Source organism: Triturus cristatus, chromosome 11 (assembly GCF_964204655.1).
Source record: "Triturus cristatus chromosome 11, aTriCri1.1, whole genome shotgun sequence".
NCBI lineage: Eukaryota > Metazoa > Chordata > Amphibia > Caudata > Salamandridae > Triturus > Triturus cristatus.
The window spans coordinates 694,200,407-694,218,147 of NC_140594.1; positions in this window are offsets into that span (position 1 = coordinate 694,200,407).

Genomic DNA, 17,741 nt, shown 5'->3' on the forward strand with positions numbered 1-17,741 from the left:
CTTGGCATTTGGAAGAGGGGTGTCAGGGTCTGAAACCTAATTTAATGATACTTAGGAGTCAGATGGTAGAACCATTGGTGGGTTACCAATGTTTTAAGTGCCTTTGCAAAACAAGATAGTCCTATTGTTGGAAAGATGTTCTGGATCAATGGCGGTCTTCTTTACAATTGGTGTGGGGGTGGCAGGCATAAGATAAATTATGATAACAGACCACACACCGGCCACTTTCATCTTACATAGCAGAACAACCCTGCCAACAGATAGGAGGTGGTGAATGAGGAGGAAGACATTTCAAGATAGAGCCAACAAAAGCATGATTACTTAATACCAGTGGTTCAACCAACAACCTGGGTGCACCTAGGCCTGCCCTTTGGGTGCACTTAAGGCAGTGTTAACAGGGAAACTGCTAGTCCTAGTGGCAGCTGCTAAAAGTATTAGGTACTTAACACAAAACAAATTACAATTGCAGCTGAAACAAGCTGAAGACAAGCACGCGAAATATAGGTGCCAGCAAAGGGCCAATATTTTATGCTGTTCCAAGGCCAGTTACACATTTTACAGATAATAGATAGGAAAGAGCCTTTGAATGGAGCTTGGTGTCAACGGGTATAGGGATTCATTGCACACTGTTCCTTCAACAGGCACTTGCTATGGGTAAAATGTGATCAGGACCGCCACCGCTGAGACTTTGATTGTCGCTAACAAAGTTATAGTACAGAATATCATGAAGACAGATACAGAACATAAGTCCACAAGTCCACAAACCTATTGATTCTATCCTTGAACGCAAATTGCCCAACACATTATTTAACAAGCATTGGTAAATGTATTAGGTTTCCCCTATATTATTAATAATAAACTGTTTTGTGTTGTAAATTACAGCTTGATGAATAGTTGTGCGATATAAAATACAGAAAGTCTGTTTAAGTGTTATGACATTTTTAAAGAAAGGCAATATACTGTTGTTGGTGAGAGTGGTCCTAAGCTGCCCAACCACTGCCCACTTAAGAGCAACTGTCAGTGCATCTTCAAGAAAATTTGTAGAGATAAGGTGCAGTATTAGCAGCGGGAGTAAAAGTTGCCCAACCCAAGCCCCCCACATATCCAATCTGCTGAAGCAGGGCCCTCCTGTAAAATGCAAGAGTAGGTCAGGTTCCATTCTCATTCAGTCCAGTTCTATCTGCCAGGACTGATGACACCTTCACCACTTATTGTCGATAGTGATACAATGAAGGTGACCCACCGCTAAGAGTTAACTGGGCTGAGATCAGCCTTTCATTTCACAAAGACCATGTACCATCTGCAAAATGGCAATGACTCTCTTACCTGGGCTGGACCAAGGTCAAAGTAAAGTATTGCTTACAGTTTCTCTGGCCCTGTGCCAGCTCATGACAGTCAACCTTTGACCACTGATCTGCTGAACAGATCTGCACGTACTCAAACAGTAGATTTGGGAAATTTTGAGACATAATACAATCATAAAATCTAAGATTCTGCACAGATCATTGTTACATGTCTGCCTCCAATAATTTTATGTCAGGGTTAGACCAAAGTAAAACATGGGTCTACTATGTCACCCTGAAGTCATTGATACGTGTGCTCCTTGCGAGGGGTTGGTTGCAGAACAGCTGACTTGCACAGCACTGGAGTGTAAACGTTTTTATGTATGTAGTACTCTGCTAAGTTTTATTTAACAATGCTGTTGGTAGGTACAAATGCTAATTATTATTCATGTGCACATGCACAGTGAAGGGACGACTGATACTTTAATTTCTATTGCAAAACACCACAATGCCTTCCTAGAGATGGGTTTCATGTGTTCTGAAAGGAGAATGAATTGATGGGCTGCAGAGGAAAACTACGGCAGGCAGCAAGAGTCCAAGGACTACATGTACCTTTAACCTAATTTCCATGTTACTATTTGAAGAGCCAGCGCTGTTTTGCATCACATTATTCTAGCCCTCTCACAAGCAGCTTCACGTTGAAAAAAAAAGAGGGACACTGGTAATTAAGGCACACTGCGTGGCTAAGGTTCCTGTGGTCACACAATGAGAGACTCCAAACCAACTGTTTTTGTGTGTCAAAGGATTTTATTCAAGGTAGCTTCGTAGAACAAAAATATTTATAAGAAAATTAAACAATCGAAGCTTGAAGGTTTCAGCGAGGTCTTCTTGCTTGTGTCTCCTGTTTCACTTCTTCTCCCTCCGGCAGTGTTCCCCCTTCTCTCCTTGTTCCTTGTCCTCGGTAAAGAAGAGGGCGTTGGGTTAGTGGTTGTGTTCTTATGCTGTTCCCGACACCACACCCACATGCTTGGTTAAGGCTGGGCTCTGTCCCTAGTTATATAGCGTGAGAGAGGTCTCTTTTTAGGTCTCGCCTGAGCCAGCACTTATAGCGCTGCTCTGGAGAGAGTTTTAGTGAGCGGGTTTTGGAAGTGTTAACCTAGTGGCTTTTTTCAAGCCTCCAGCTTGCGTTCGCGATGTCGTGCACGCGCACAGCTGCTATCCTGGTTTCTAGCATTACTTTCCTCGCATGGGCGGCTTTCCTCCCCCTCTCTCACCCGCTCCTCCCCCTACATTACTGCACGGAAGATCGGTTGTGTTTCTAATCTTAGACCGCTTTCATTCTCTGCCTCTGCTAATTACTTTCACTTTCGCGGCGCCGCGATGTAATGCTGCTCTGGTCTGTCTCATTCTCTCACGCTATCTCGTTCTACCTCAGATCAGACTCTTCTCTTCGAGGTCTGTCTTGTGAAGTCTCTGGTGTAACTCGCTCACATCTGTCTCACTTGTTGATTAAATTGCGCGCCACACAACTCCCGGCCGGGTCGCGCTTGTCTTTTTTTTTATCCAGAGTGTTGCACTATCAGTTTTAAATGCAATCCCTTCCCCACCACTCCATCCCGTGCTTCACCAACGTGACCATTCACCATTCTCTAATCTCCAGTGCCAGCTTATGTGCCTTTAAAAAAGTATTTTGTTGATTAGGAATTGTGGCATCCTCGCAGCTGGCAAAACCTCATTCTGCCCGCCCACCCCACCTTTAGAGACAGAAATTGCAGTCCGATTAATGTCTGAACACTTTCAGTGTGCACAGCGGGAGATGCTCACTTTGTTCTATGCATGCATAACTTTTCACATGGAAGGAAAAGCTGCTCATTTTTGCCCTACTTGCTTTATGTACCATTAGCAATTCCTTTGGTGCTGCTCCTTGATTTTTGTCATTTCCTGATTTAGAAAGGGTTCTGCTAAGTAGAGTTGCAGATCACCCATCCGTTGTACAGCTCATCTACTGCCCCGTGACTTCAGGTTACACTGTATTTGGTCAACCCACTTTATTCACTGGCTGTCCGCACTATGAGTGAGAGCATTTTGTTTGATCACAGGTGCACAGGAGCATGAGAAGGAGTACACGTCAGTGCATGTGCTGGCATGTTGGAGCTCTGGCGTTGCTCCTTTATTTTGCATATTTTCCCACTCTTTTTCCACATTGCAGGTTTGCAAAATAAGCAAACACAAGCATTGGCATAGCCAATAGGTCTCTCCTTTGGGACCTTCTAAGTGTTTAGACATGCAACAGTTGATGTTGTTGCACCAAGGATATTGTAGAGCATAACTAAATACTTATAAGGTTCCAAAGGCGAGACCTATTGGCTATGCCATTGCTTGTTTCTTTAGCCTTGGGGTCTGGGAGTGACCAGAGTGTCACCCGGTCTTCCCTTCCACCACTGCCTAAACAAATATTGGAAGACCGGCACTTGCCTGAAGCCACGGCCCTCCGGGGTCGTGGCTGGGGTCGTCTTGGCCTTCTCTGCCTTTCCTGGTACCTCAGGAACCAGTCTGTAATCTTCCCTCACTCCTTGATGGTGTTCCTCGCAGTCGGATTTCAGCAACGTCTCTCCGTCACCACAGAAATCTCTCTTCGCGTCCTCTTCTCCTCATATCACCCCGCTTCCGTTTTCTTCTTCCTGACTGGCAGCTTACGCCCACCCAGCTACGTCACTGATTGGTCGAGAGTCCGGTGTCATCTTGAAGTGCATTTCAACAGCTAGACCGTTCACTCCGAGAGGCGATGGGAAAGAAGGAGAGGCGATTACTGAGTTCTCATGTGTCCACGATGCCGGACCACAGTTCAGTTCTGACTCAGGGGGATTTGTTTCAATATAATGTGAAGTAAAGTAAGCAGATGTAATAGTAAACGTCTGTGTCGAGTTTACAGATGCACACATGTTTTATCCCCTTTGCTGCTACGAACTCCTCCCCCCCAACTCCACCGGCCTTGCTAAGCCTTTTTTTAGGGCATTTGGGGTAGTTTGTGCTTAGGGCTCTGTAACTTTTTGTCCACCTAAGGTATCCACGCAAAACATTTTGTGCTTTCTACCTTCTTTCAGTTAGTGGTAGAAATGGGTATGAAAGCAATAATGGATTCCAGAAAACTATACATTTCAGAAAATTAAATGCAATTGTGAGTTCAGAAAGGGGTCATTTGTGTAGATCCTTCAAGATTTTTATATACAAATTAACAATTGAAATAAATAATTATTGAATTTGAGTTGGTAAAAACAGCCATTTGTGCCAACATTTTCACCTGTAAGTTCTTTGAAATGGTAGATTGTTAAATGCAATATATTGTTACGTCTGCTGGCCCCTTCTGGTTGCGGAGATACATACGACTTGTAGGTTTACCAAAAACCCGAGGTACCCAGAGTCAATAACTGAGCTGCTTCTTCAAATGGTTTTTCATTGTGTACCAGGTATATAGCAATTCATTTGGTAAAATAGAAAGAGTGAAAGATAGGTATCAAGGAAACCTATATATTTCCGAAATGGGAACAAAATATAGAGTATAGAAGCAGTGGCTATTTGAACATCTCTGAAATTGTGGTCACATACAAGCATGTGAATTAGAGGACATTTTTCAAAATGACTTCTTTTTTTACACATTGTCTTATAGCTGGAAGGCAGAAATGCAAAGAGAGTCAATTAGTAATAACTCTTGTTCTACTATTCTGTGCTCCCCTCAGACTCCCAATAAAATGGTACCTCACTTGTATGGGTAGGCCTAGTGCCTGCGACAGGAAATGGACCAACATGCAACATGGACACATTACATTTTTCCAGTGAAAACTGACCCTTTATTTCCAATGTGCCTAGCTGTGGATTTTGGACTATAGCTCAGCCGGCACCTAGCAAAACCTAGGAAACCTATTCATTTTTGTTAACTAGACATCCAGGGAAATCCATGATGGGGTGACTTGTGTGGCTCTTACCAGGTTATGTTACTCAGAATCCCTTGCAAACCCCAACGTTTGTAAAAAAGAAAACAAATGTTCCTCATATTTCTGTGATGGAAAGTTCTGGAATCTGCAGGTAGCCACAAACTACTACCAACCCAGCATTTCCACATGTCTCCTGATAAAAATGATACCTCAATTGTGTGGGTAGGGATTGTACCCGTGACAGGAAATGGCCTAAAACACAAAGTGGACACATCACACTTTTCCAGTGAAAACTGACCCTTTTTTAGCAATGTACCTAGATGTGGATTTTGCACCCTAACTCTGCCGGCACCTAAGGAATCCTAGCAAACCTATACATTTTTTATAACTAGACATCCATGGAAATCCAGGATGAAGTGACTTGTGTGGATCTCACCAGGTTATTTTACCCAGATTCATTTGCAAACCCCAAACTTTGTAAAAAAATACATTTTCCTCACATTTCTGTGATGGAAAGTTCTGAAATCTAAAGGGAGCCACAAACTTCCGCCAACCCATCATTCCCCCAAGTCTCCCGATAAAAACTGAAAATCACTTGTGTGGGTAGGCCTAGTGTCCGAGACAGGAAACGGGACAAAAAAGTACTGTGAACACTTCAAAATTATCGATTACAAAAGGACCTTGAACATCAAATATTGTGAGGAAGGAACACCATAAAAAAGTCCATGAACTCTAGGCTTCTGTCTTCTAAATTTCTTTATCACAAACGTGGTATCTTCAATTGATGATGATTCAATAATTCACAAAATATTGGTCTTCCAAATACATTTCACAATGCTTTATCAACCTCTTAGCCCTTGTTAAGCCAACACGATTCGTCCTACCCTTAGGACTTCCTCAGGGCTGTAAAGAGTACAAAAGAAACAGAAAAACAAGTTTTTACAAAATAATATGAACAATACAAAAACGATTTTTCTTTTTCAAATACATGAATTCACTCTATTCTCACTTGATTTTACTATATCACGACAACGTTTGTTGAACCCATAATTTCAATTGTTCTAGGTAACACCTATCGACTATACATCTTCTACTTCCTAATTCACTTGAAACTTTTCAACCTCAAACAATTTTTAATATCAAACCTCAGATTTACTGATTCAGGGTTCAAGAGGACGCACATATGCCAATTTTACAGACAATTCTTGGACCATATGAGTCCTGAAATTATTACCCCCAGCTTTTTCTTGTTGCATCCACGATTCTTCAACTATTGGATCCATCTTCCCACCAGTGTTATCTATCTACAAGTTAGACAGCAAAATTTGTATGTTGAACTTCTCTCTCTCCATGACTTCCCCATGCAACCATAGCCCTAGGTGATCTATACTCACCCAAAACTATCATGGACATCGATACGATATGTGAAAAACAGTCCTTGTCTCCGAAATTATAACCAATCTATAGAAAACAAAAATATCAATCATTCTCCACCTTTTTTTAACTTTTTTAAAAAAAATTTTTTTTTTAAACACAAGGCAGTCATCATGAATTAAGAACAACGTACCTTTCTCAACGTAAGTTAAATGCCTCTAATAAAAGGCAAAATTCATCCAAAATGCCAACAACTTCCGAATATAATCGTAGCTAAAATAATAAAAAAACGCCACATATTAGGCTTTCATATAATGCCATATAATATCCTCTAACGTCTGCCCAATATCCCTTATGACAACAATAACGTCCTTTCACGCAACTCACCAAGAGCGTTATATCTCAAAGACCTTCTCTTCTGCCCGGGGCTCAATAAATCCAGTCGGTGCAGTTCGCCCCCTAATTCAAAAAAACGGAACCTACTTAAAAGACACTAAAGCTGTTCTCCAATTGCTACAAGAAAACACCTTCGACCCTGGGAAAAAACTGCTATTAGGGCTAGACGTGGAGAGTCTCTACACAAGTTTACCCCATGACGAGACACTCAACATTATTGAGGAAATCCTATTCTCGACCACCTGGGATTACCAAACACCACGGAATCAAGTAATGGAGTGTATTTTCCTGGCCCTTACTAAGAATTTCTTGCTATATGAGGACACATTCTACCTACAGAGGCATGGTACCAGCATGGGGAGCACCTTCGCTCCCAGCCTGGCTGATCTCTACGGATACCATCTGGAGACTAACAAGAACCTACATCATGACAACCCCTTCTGGCATAACATCAAAACCTGGAGAAGGTATATTGACAATGTTCTGGTTATCTGGGAAGGCGATATCTCATCGACCGAAGCCTTAATAGTATGGCTTAACCAGCAAAATGCTTTCCTTAAATTCAATCACACCACGTCATGTGACAATCTGGTTTTTCTAGATCTGAACATATACCCGGACGGGGGCACACTGAAGACCATCACACATTTTAAACCAACTGCTAAGAACTGTCTGTTACTATACGACAGTTTTCACCCACGTCACCTCCGTGACAACCTGCCTTACGGACAGTTTCTCCGCTTAGGGCGGAACTACACAGAACTGGCAGACTATAAAACACAAGCTTCTGATTTGAAAACGAAACTCTCCAATCGGAAATATCCCATCAAAATCCTTGACAAAGCAATGAAAAGGGCCTGCAATACCAACAGAGAGGCCCTTTTGGAAGATAAGGTACAGAAGGTTCAGGAGGACAGGCCAATCTGTGTGACAACGTTTAGCACTCATTCTAACCAAATATCAAAGATTGTTAAACACTGGAGGATCCTGAACTGCGGCAAACTGAATCTAGAGAAAACATTGTTCTCACACAAAAGTGGGAGAAACCTGAAAGACATGCTTGTTCACACACGACCCCACTCAGGTACACTCACAACCAGAGAGAACCCTACTCTTCAACCCATCCAAGGCCACCATCCATGTGGATATTGCAGCACTTGCCATCTCACGAAAAAAAGAAGATGGATTCAATTTAGGAACGGCAGTGAGTGGGAACAAAGAAAATTCACGAATTGTAATAGCCGGAACGTCATTTACATGACCGCATGTCCCTGCATGTTAGAGTACGTAGGGATGACATCACAACCAATTAAAATTCGCATTAGGGAGCATAGGAGCAATGTCCAATGCAAGAAGAGCACAACCAAAATGGCGTCACACTACCTGTCAAAAGCTCATACAGTGGACGACCTAGTATGGACGGTCATTGAGCAAGTACCATCTGAGGGTGGTTTGCTGGAGAAAGAACAATGATGGGTGTTCCGTCTGAGCACCCACATAGAGGGCCTCAATGATGACATACCATGGAGCCAATTCACCTGAAATTAATCATTATTGGATTTCACGATGGACACCCACCCCCTGGGTGTCACACATCAAGGATCTTAGATCACGACTTGTAAGATACTGGACCCTCCAGTAATTAATACACGTGAACCAAACTAACATCAAGGCGACCTCTCAAGGGGCTCTATATACAAAAAATATATATTTCTTCATAGAATATTAGACTTTTTCTTGATAGGATCTCCTAGGAATAGCCCGACAACTTGACTTACACATCGGCTTTTAATACAGTTTTTAATAAATAATATATATTTTTTCTACCTCTTTGTTAGCCGATAGACTATGTGCCTTCTACTGTGGGGATCAACAAGCACTGCGATACTGTCCTTCTGAAATTTCTTCACCTACTGTATCCTAACCAGACAACAGTCTCCTGCTCAAGGTATCCAAGGTACCCTTCTTCCTCAAACCATGGCCTACAAGGAGCAAGAGGAAGCGCTATGCATATTCACTTTCTGGTGTTTTTAATTTGGTAATTTTTTGCCAGACCAAGGGAATGATCTTGTTTTTCTTCCGCAAAACAACCTTTTTCAGAAGTCGATATATCCCGGTGAGGACCTAGTCGAGCACTTAAAGCTAGCGCTCCTATGCTCGAGACTGGAGGGTCCCGGCGATTTTCTCACACTTCCGGGTCAAAAACAGCAGCGAATCTCTGAAGAAGGCGAGCGCTCTAGCAGAGACGATTCACGCTTTTCCTTCTGGGGCAAATTAGGTTTCGCAACTTAGGCTCTAGCAGAGATGCCTCGAGCTTACAACTTCCGGGGCAACTTAGGCTTTGCACCACAACAAGCAAAGTAAATCATTCCGGAATACACGCGCGCAGCAATTAAATGGCCCGAGCGGGAAAATCGAGTCAATTAAGGCCAATATAAAAAGGAGCCCCTCGCGGTCCGCAAGGAGGAGATGTCTGTACAAGGTAGTACCCTCATATATGCAAGTACAGCATAGCCGCGTTCATGGAGACCAACCTGTGAACCCCCTCTTTTGTTTATCTTCCTCAACAAAAAGGACTAGAGACCAGTCTAATGCCTAGTATTTCTGTCTACAGAGTGCAATTAGCACCTTGTCCCCCTCATTTGTAAGGCTCATGAGGCACCCGCCTTTCATACAACAAGTATGTTCCCTTTTTTGACATCATTTCTTATCTCCCACATTTGAATAACAATACTTCTCCAGTCACAACAAGGACTACCTTGGAGCATTTGTTTGTGTAGAGTGTGTGTTTTCTGTTAAATGTTTGTGCGTCTTGTATTGTCTCTTTTTTACAGGACACTGCGCCACTGCAAATAGTTCACACCAAGATCAATAATAAGCACTGTATATATCACGCCTTTGCAGGTCACCAATGTTACACTCAGATTGGTTTGCATACCTGACGTTTTTAATATTGTATTTCTCTTTCAGATTACACTTAAGGAAATTCCTTTTGGTGACGTATTTTAGATTTAGACCATTGGTCTTCTACATGTAGCATTCACTACCTGTTTATCTAGCACTCCACCATTGATGACATTGTCATACAAGTTATGTAAGTAGGGTAGGGATCTGTTAACCTGTCCTGAAGAAGAAGCAGCACGCTTGGAAAATGTTGACACACACAGGAGGTCATTGACACAACACACCTCCGTCTCACACCTTTTTAACAATACCGGCACCATGGAATATTAAAATGTTCTACTCCACAGGAGCTAGGTATTTTTTAACATTCACTTTTCACTCACTCATGAGCCTTCCACTCACTCCTTCTCACACCACACATAGTGAATAATATCAGTGCTCCCACGTATCCGCAGGTAGTAGCACGCCGCGTCCCATAGAGGGGCGCGAAGACCCCTATGATGAAGCATGACACCAAGGGCCCTTTTGGTGTGTGAGGGGTATTTAAGAAACACTATGTGCTTCCTACCAATGTAGGCAATTCACATGACCCTGAATTTAAGTAATCCTCTGCCATAATCCTTCATGGGTGGATCCTATTGTTTATGAATAATTCCAAGGGGAGGTCGAATCCACCCCGGTGTTTGTGTAAGACACCACCTCTCCACTCCCTCTTTTGTTATTTATAGAGTGGGGAACTGGCCCGGTCTCCTCAAGGCGGTGCTGACTGCGGGGCTGAGAAATACATAGCGGAGGCAATGAAGACCTCGTGGCTGTGACTTTGGACTGCAGCGGGAACCCTGGGAGTAAACGAGGTGCACCGTCAGTCCGGGCAAGAACGTCGGTGACCCAGAGGTGAGGGTATCTGTTGAACCGAGACCTGATTGGAGAGGTGGATTGGACGCTGTGGCAGCCACCGCTCCTGCTGATCGATAGGCTGCACAGATCGACCGGAGCAGCGGAACGGGCCCCTATTGGAGTGGTGGTGACTGGGGGTGTCGGTACAGACCTCTGACGAGATTGTGGGCCCACGCTTGTTGGTTGGACTGTGGGGAGTGGGGCACACTGTTGGATCCCAGTTTTGGGTGGGGAGAGCCTCTCGGCCTCTGCCCTTCGGTGGGCTCCCCATTTCTGATTTGGAGTGGTGAGGGATCTGTACTTTGTAGGCGCAGCCTGGAGGTTGCGAGCCTGTATTGAGCGAGCGTGGTGATTGGCTGGAGGACCGTCTGGAGCTATTGGGGGCCCGAAACCATGGGGAAACCATGAGGGAAACAGGGTGGGGCTCCCCTGGACCATGAGGACTCAGAATCAGACCGTAGGAAGCAAGGTTCCCCTGACCCACAGCCCGAGACCTTGATGCAGCAACAAGTGGCCCACATTCTGAAGGCCATAGCAGATACTAGAGACACCCTTCAGCAGGATATTGCAAATGTGGCAGTAGGGCTGGGCCTTCTTAGAACGGAGCATGCCAAGCTGGCTGACCAAGTGAAACAGACAGAGGTGAAGCTGGAGAGCCTAGAACCGACCCAAAAGACACTGGTGGCCCAGATGGGGGATGTCACGCATAGACTCCAGACATTGGAGCGGAGAGCTGAGGATGCTGAGGGCCGCAACCGCAGAAACAACATAGGGGTTGTAGGTTTGCTGGAAGGAGTGGAAGGGGCCAACATGATTGATTACTTGGAGGACTGGCTTCGGACTGAAGTGGCGCCTGAGGGCCTGACCCAATCTAATACCCTGGAAAGAGTGCATAGAGTTCCAGCTCGTCCACTGGCACCGGGGAGGCCTCCTAGATCTGTGGTGGCACGATTGCTTCATCATCAAGGCAGGGACCTCCTACTACAAAAAGCTCACTCTTCGGGACCCTATAAGGTGGATAACAGTAAAGTGTCTTTGTTCCCAGACTATACACTCGAGGTGCAGCGCCACCGGACCTCTTTCTTACTGGTCAAGAAGGCACTACGAGATGAGGGTCTACAGTACTCGTTGATGTTCCCCCGCGCGTCTGGGGATAATTCTGGACGAGAACAAAAACACTTTTGCGAGAATCCTGAGGAAGCATGGACCTGGCTGGAATCTAATCGATCTGGAAGTGGGGTGGCGGGGCGCCGCATGAGGTAAACTGTGGAGGACCAACGGCCTCCAAGATCGAAACGCATGATGTGTCAACAAACTGTCTTGCAGGGGCCTACAGCGTCCCAAACAGAGTTGGAGAGATTGGCTGCTCTACAAGCAGTGTCGGAATTGTTTCAGGAACGCCTCTCCCCATCCGTAGCGGACACTGAGTAGGAGAAAGGATCGATGGGAACTGACTCAGATGGGACCGATCCGGACAGGGTTCCTATGCCCCATGTTACACTGGAGATGGCTGATGAGATTGTCTGATAATATTTTATATTGTTCCCATCTCCTGCCGTCTCCTATGATAGGCGTTTCTCCCTTTCCCCTCTCCTTCCTTGCTTTGGCCTTATAGCCGGCCTGGTGGTAAGGGATTGAATGCAGAGTTATTGAGATGCGTGGGTAATGGACTGAGACGGCTCTCTCAGTGTTGGGAGTCCCCGGGTGTGGGGCTTGGTTGTTGTTTGGGGTATGGCGCTCTATAGTAGCCGGACTGCTTGCACGATCTCCTTGGTTCGCAGCCGCCTCCCCCCCTCTCTTGATCCTCTGTTGCTACTAGAGGATACAGTGAGTGCTTTAGTTTGGATGGGGACTAGTGTTTTAGTGCCTGTTCTGGGGTGGGCATGTTGGGGGGATTCAGGGGTTTGTTTTGGGGCAGTTGGTGACTCCGGTGTGACCTCCTGGAAAGAATTTTTTGTTGTGAGCTTACAATTGCAACATCGGGGCATTACTTGAATTGAAGTGCACCTCATGGAATGTTAGAGGGATTCATACAATGATGCGACGCCATAAAGTACATGCTTACTTGGTACGGAGGGGGGTTCAAATTGCTTTTCTCCAAGAAACACACATCACTTGTGCCGAAGATTTGGCCCTGCAGCGTAGATGGAGGGGACAGATCTTTAACACTACATATTCCACCTTTGCACGGGGTACGCTGATTTGGGTCAGAGCGGGAGTCCCTTTCGAGCCTACACAGGTACTTAGTGGAACCGGAGGGGAGGTTTGTGGTAGTAGCGGGACGCCTTAATGGTAGAGATGTGGTGCTGAGTAGTATCTATGCACCCAACACGGATCAGCCGGCCTTTTTTAACCATTTGTCTGGGAAATTAGCACCCTATCTAACAGGCCCGGTAATTACTGGGGGTGATTTTAATTCTATATCTGATACAGTCCTGGATCGGTCCCATCCCCCACTCCCTGAGGAGACACACCCAAAAGCTCTGGAAGACCAGGTCTTTCATGCAGAGATTGGGTGATTCCAGTCTCAATATTTTATTGAAAACGAGGGTACAGCCTCTTTACAGCAGTAGAATGGGATGCTCTTAAGGTAGTAGTACGAGGACTATGCATAGCTAATATAGTGGAAGTACAGAAGACATTGTTGCAGGACGTAGACTCAGCAGAACAGTGCCTGCGAGCAGCAGAGGGAGCCCGTCCCGAGTGCCCTGGCGAACAGAGGGAGGTATCCGATGCTAGAGAGGCAGTGGCGGTGCAAGTTGAAAGGTTGCGTTGATCACAAGAAGTACCTAGCACGCGCGCATGCAGAACGCGATAAGGCAGCAAGCTGTTGGCTTGGCTGACTGACCCAGCTCGCCGAGGGACGATTATCGTAGAATTAGATAGTCCGACCGGGCTTAATGGGGATTAATGATATAGTATGCTGAATTATACCGGACAAAGTTGGAGATTGATGGGGACACCATAGGGGAATTCTTAACAGACATTGGACTACCGCATCTGGAAAAGACGCAGGCTGATCTCTTGGGGCAGGATATAACGCTGGGGGAAATTTGGAGCACGATCAAGCATATGGCGCGTAATAAAACACCAGGAATGGATGGGATTCCGATAGAGTTCTACTCAACTTATGTTGACTTATTGGCCCCTAAATTAATGTCTGTCTATAATGAGGCGAAAAAAGCTGGAATATTGCCGTCCTCCACCCGCGAGGCCGTCATTATTCCGTTATTGAAGCCCGGGAAGCCTCCCTCTGATAAAACGGCCCACCGTCCCCTGTCAATCCTCACGACGGACTATAAAATATTGGGTAGGATACTTGAGTCACGACTGCTTCCGCAAATGGTGCACCTGGTTCATTGAGACCAGGCGGGATTTATCCCGACCCGGAACACCGTCACTAATGTGAGGCGCCTAATTCGTATAATGGAGGCGGACTCTTATTCTTCGGCCTCCGCTGTAATCCTATCGGTTGACATCGAGAAGGCATTTGACAGCCTGGAGTGGCCATACCTGTTCTAAGTTATGCGCAGGTTTGGCCTTGGAGATGCCTTTGTGGCCTGGACAGAGATCTTCTACAAGTCATCCACAGCCCGGGATCGGACTGGGGCTTTGGTCTCCTCCTCTTGTGCAGTAGGTCGCGGGACACGACAGGGGTGCCCGCTCTCCCCCTTGCTGTTCGCATTGGCCATAGAGCCCTTAGCGGCTCAAGCCAGACTAGGCGGCACTATGCGTGACATGCGTGGTGTTGTGCAGCACATATCGCTCTATGAGGATGACTTACTTATGTTCCTAGCAAACACAACGGATGCCCTCGATGGCGCGAAGGGCGTACTTCAGGATTTTGGGAGGGTCTTGGGCCTCGGGATGAACTGGGCGAAGACCTGCCTGTTCCCGGCAGCTCCGACGAGCGAGGGTCCGTACCATACTAACGGGATAAAATGGGAATATCGATGTTTGTCGTATCTTGGAGCCCACATCTACCATACCCCTGCTGATCTCTTGGATGGCAATGTGGGCAGAGCTATTCGAAGTCTCCGGGGTAGCTTGACATTCTGGGGCACTGTGCCACTCTCTGTGGCTGGACGTGTGGCACTTTTGAAGATGGCGGTGCTCCCCCGGTTGTTGTACTTTTTCCGGACATTACCAGTCTGGATTCCGGTGTCATTATTCAAACAGATCCCATCATTGCTGGTGCCCTTTGTCTGGGCGACTGGTAGGCGGCCGGTCGCACTTAAAACTTTGATGCACCCGAAAGCCGACGGAGGGCTTGCGATCCCTTATTTCGAGACATACTACCTAGCGGCCCGGCTGCAATGGCTTACCCAAGCAGTGGCACTGGAGTTTCGGAGCCCGGATGAATGAGACGGAACTGGGATCCCGAGCCATGTACTGTTCTCTATTATCCTCCAACAGCCGTTGTGGCTCGGGTCACTTTCCGGTGAGGTTCGGACGATGAGTCTATGCTGGAATCGGAGTTAGCGAAGGGCCATGATTAATCGGCCCTATGCCCCGAAAATATCTTTAAATATGTGCCCTGCACTCCCGCATGGGGGGGATTGGGCTGCATTGTTTGAATGGGAGACTAAGGGGTTACAGATGCTAGGGGATTTGTATGAAGATGGCGGCCTCCTCCCGTTTCAAGCTCTGCAGGATAGATATGACCTCCCTCGTGGAGTTTTCTTGCTTCATTCGGCCTTTGTTTCGGCCATACAGCGGCACTGGCGGGAGGGGCTGTCGGGGCAGCAAACGTCCATGGCGTGTCAGTATGTAGTAATTGTGGCAGGGACCTTTAAGGCAGTTACGTGCTTATATAGGCGTATGTCTGGGGAGGGGTTGATGCCATTGCGGGACTTGCAGTGGAAGTGGGAATCGGATCTGGGTAAGGAGATTCCCGAGAAAACATGCTACAGATCACCAAAGCAGAATATGCCCCAGCTCTCTCTCTGGGGAAAAAGTGGCTGGTTTCTGGCCATGCAGCTTAAAACAGAGTACAAACATGCCATCCAAGCAATTCAAGACATTCATATATGCTGTATTTGCCTCCTTTTTTCCAGGCTTTATATAATTCAGATCACACAGACAATGATGATCAACTGAAGATGGTTTTGTTACAACTGGAGCTGCTAGAAATCTTGAAAGAACAAAGACTCAACCTTACACAATCTCTCTATAGAAGGGATAATGGAGACGATAGGAGAGATCTATGGGGGTCGGTACCAGGAGAAGAAAGCTTCCACATGGAATTTTCTAAGATCAACGAGCATACAATGGCAACCCTACTGTGTAAATTCTTACAAGAAACAGGTGGGATTAGACCAGAATATAACTGGGGCCCACATTGCCATAATAATAACAATAAACAAAGACCCAAGACAATATGGCAGCTATAGGCAAATCTCTTTACAAAACTCAAACAAAGATATTGGCAACAATGCTGGCAAACAGGTGGAAAGGAGAAATTGGCATTCTGGTGCACCCTTCACAGAATGGGGTTAATTCTTAGCCTGTCCTCTCCTACACACTTGAGGACGGTGTCACATATATTGTGGTAAGTTTGAAATGACAGACAAAATGGCAAGATCCTTCTGTAGTGTCCGGTCCTGTAGCATGTAAATAAATTACGTCACACATGGAGCTCAGTATTACAGGTCTTTATTCTCTAGAGTATAACCATTAACTAACACATGCTGTGTCGTGGATTTTATTTAACCACACCAAATCACTTATGCTACTAGACTACATAGTCAGTTAGGGAACATAAGGGTCCCATGCTCTATAATACACAAGACACATCTCCCCTTTTGTTAAATAAAAAGATGCAAACAAAACATATTTACATCAAAGTGACTCAATGAGTTGTTGAGGTGCTTGAAACACTCTTCTAGATCTCATGGTGAGAGGCTGAGGAGACACATGAGAAACAGCAGCAGCAGGCACTCAGTGGCTAGCTCACGAGGCAGTCCTGGAGTTCCTCAGGCCCTCTAATGACAGAGCCTCACTGCAAACGTCTGGAACCGACAGACTCCGAGTCAGGTGCTTGAAATGTGAGGAGTCACTCGTATTGGCCTTTCCAGGATGTTGAGTAGTCACCTGTGTCTTTTACTAGTCACAACCGGCAATGGATCGGCATCGAATAGAGCATTAGATTTGCATTATCACCTCTGCTTGACCAGGACATGGTCTACTTTCTGAAACATAATGTCTTCATTCTGGACTTGTGATATGAATCAGTGAGTCAAACTTTGTGCATCAATTGTTCTTTCAGTGGTTCACTGGGGCAATTTGGTACCCTTGGCTCTCCTAAAATAGCAGGGTGGCCAGGCCAAAGACAGTGAGATAGACTTGGTGATCAGTAACAAGTGTAAAACGTTTCCCATACAGAAACATATAAAAGTGTTCGCAAGCCCATACAACAGATATGCTGTGTTTCTCAGGTTGCGAGTAAGTTCGTTCAGTCTGTGACAAACTTCAGCTAGCATGAGCTAAAATGTGCCTCTGTGCATTTGCATGTCCATTATGTTTGGCAAAAAGCACGCCCAAGCCCACTGGGCTGGCATCCACAACAATCTTTGTATGCAATATTGGATCAAAGTAAACCATTTCAGTAACATTTTCAATTTCAAGCTAACCCACCATGAAACTTTGATCACACTCCTGTGACCACTGAAATTAAATATTGTGTTATGTTAACACCCTCAATGGGGCACTCACAGTTGCCAAGTTACGGGGGTACCTGGAACAGTAAGTGGCCATACCAAGAAAAGATAGTAGCATGGTTACATCTTGTGGAGAGGAGGTAGATGACAAAGCCTGGACCTTGGCTGGATCTGGAGTCATCCCCCCTTCTGAGAAGATGTGCCTAAAGAATTTTAGCTTTGTTTTGTAAAATTCACACTTCTCAGCATTCAACGTAAGACCTGCATCAGCAGGTAAATGGAAGACTTGTGTAAGG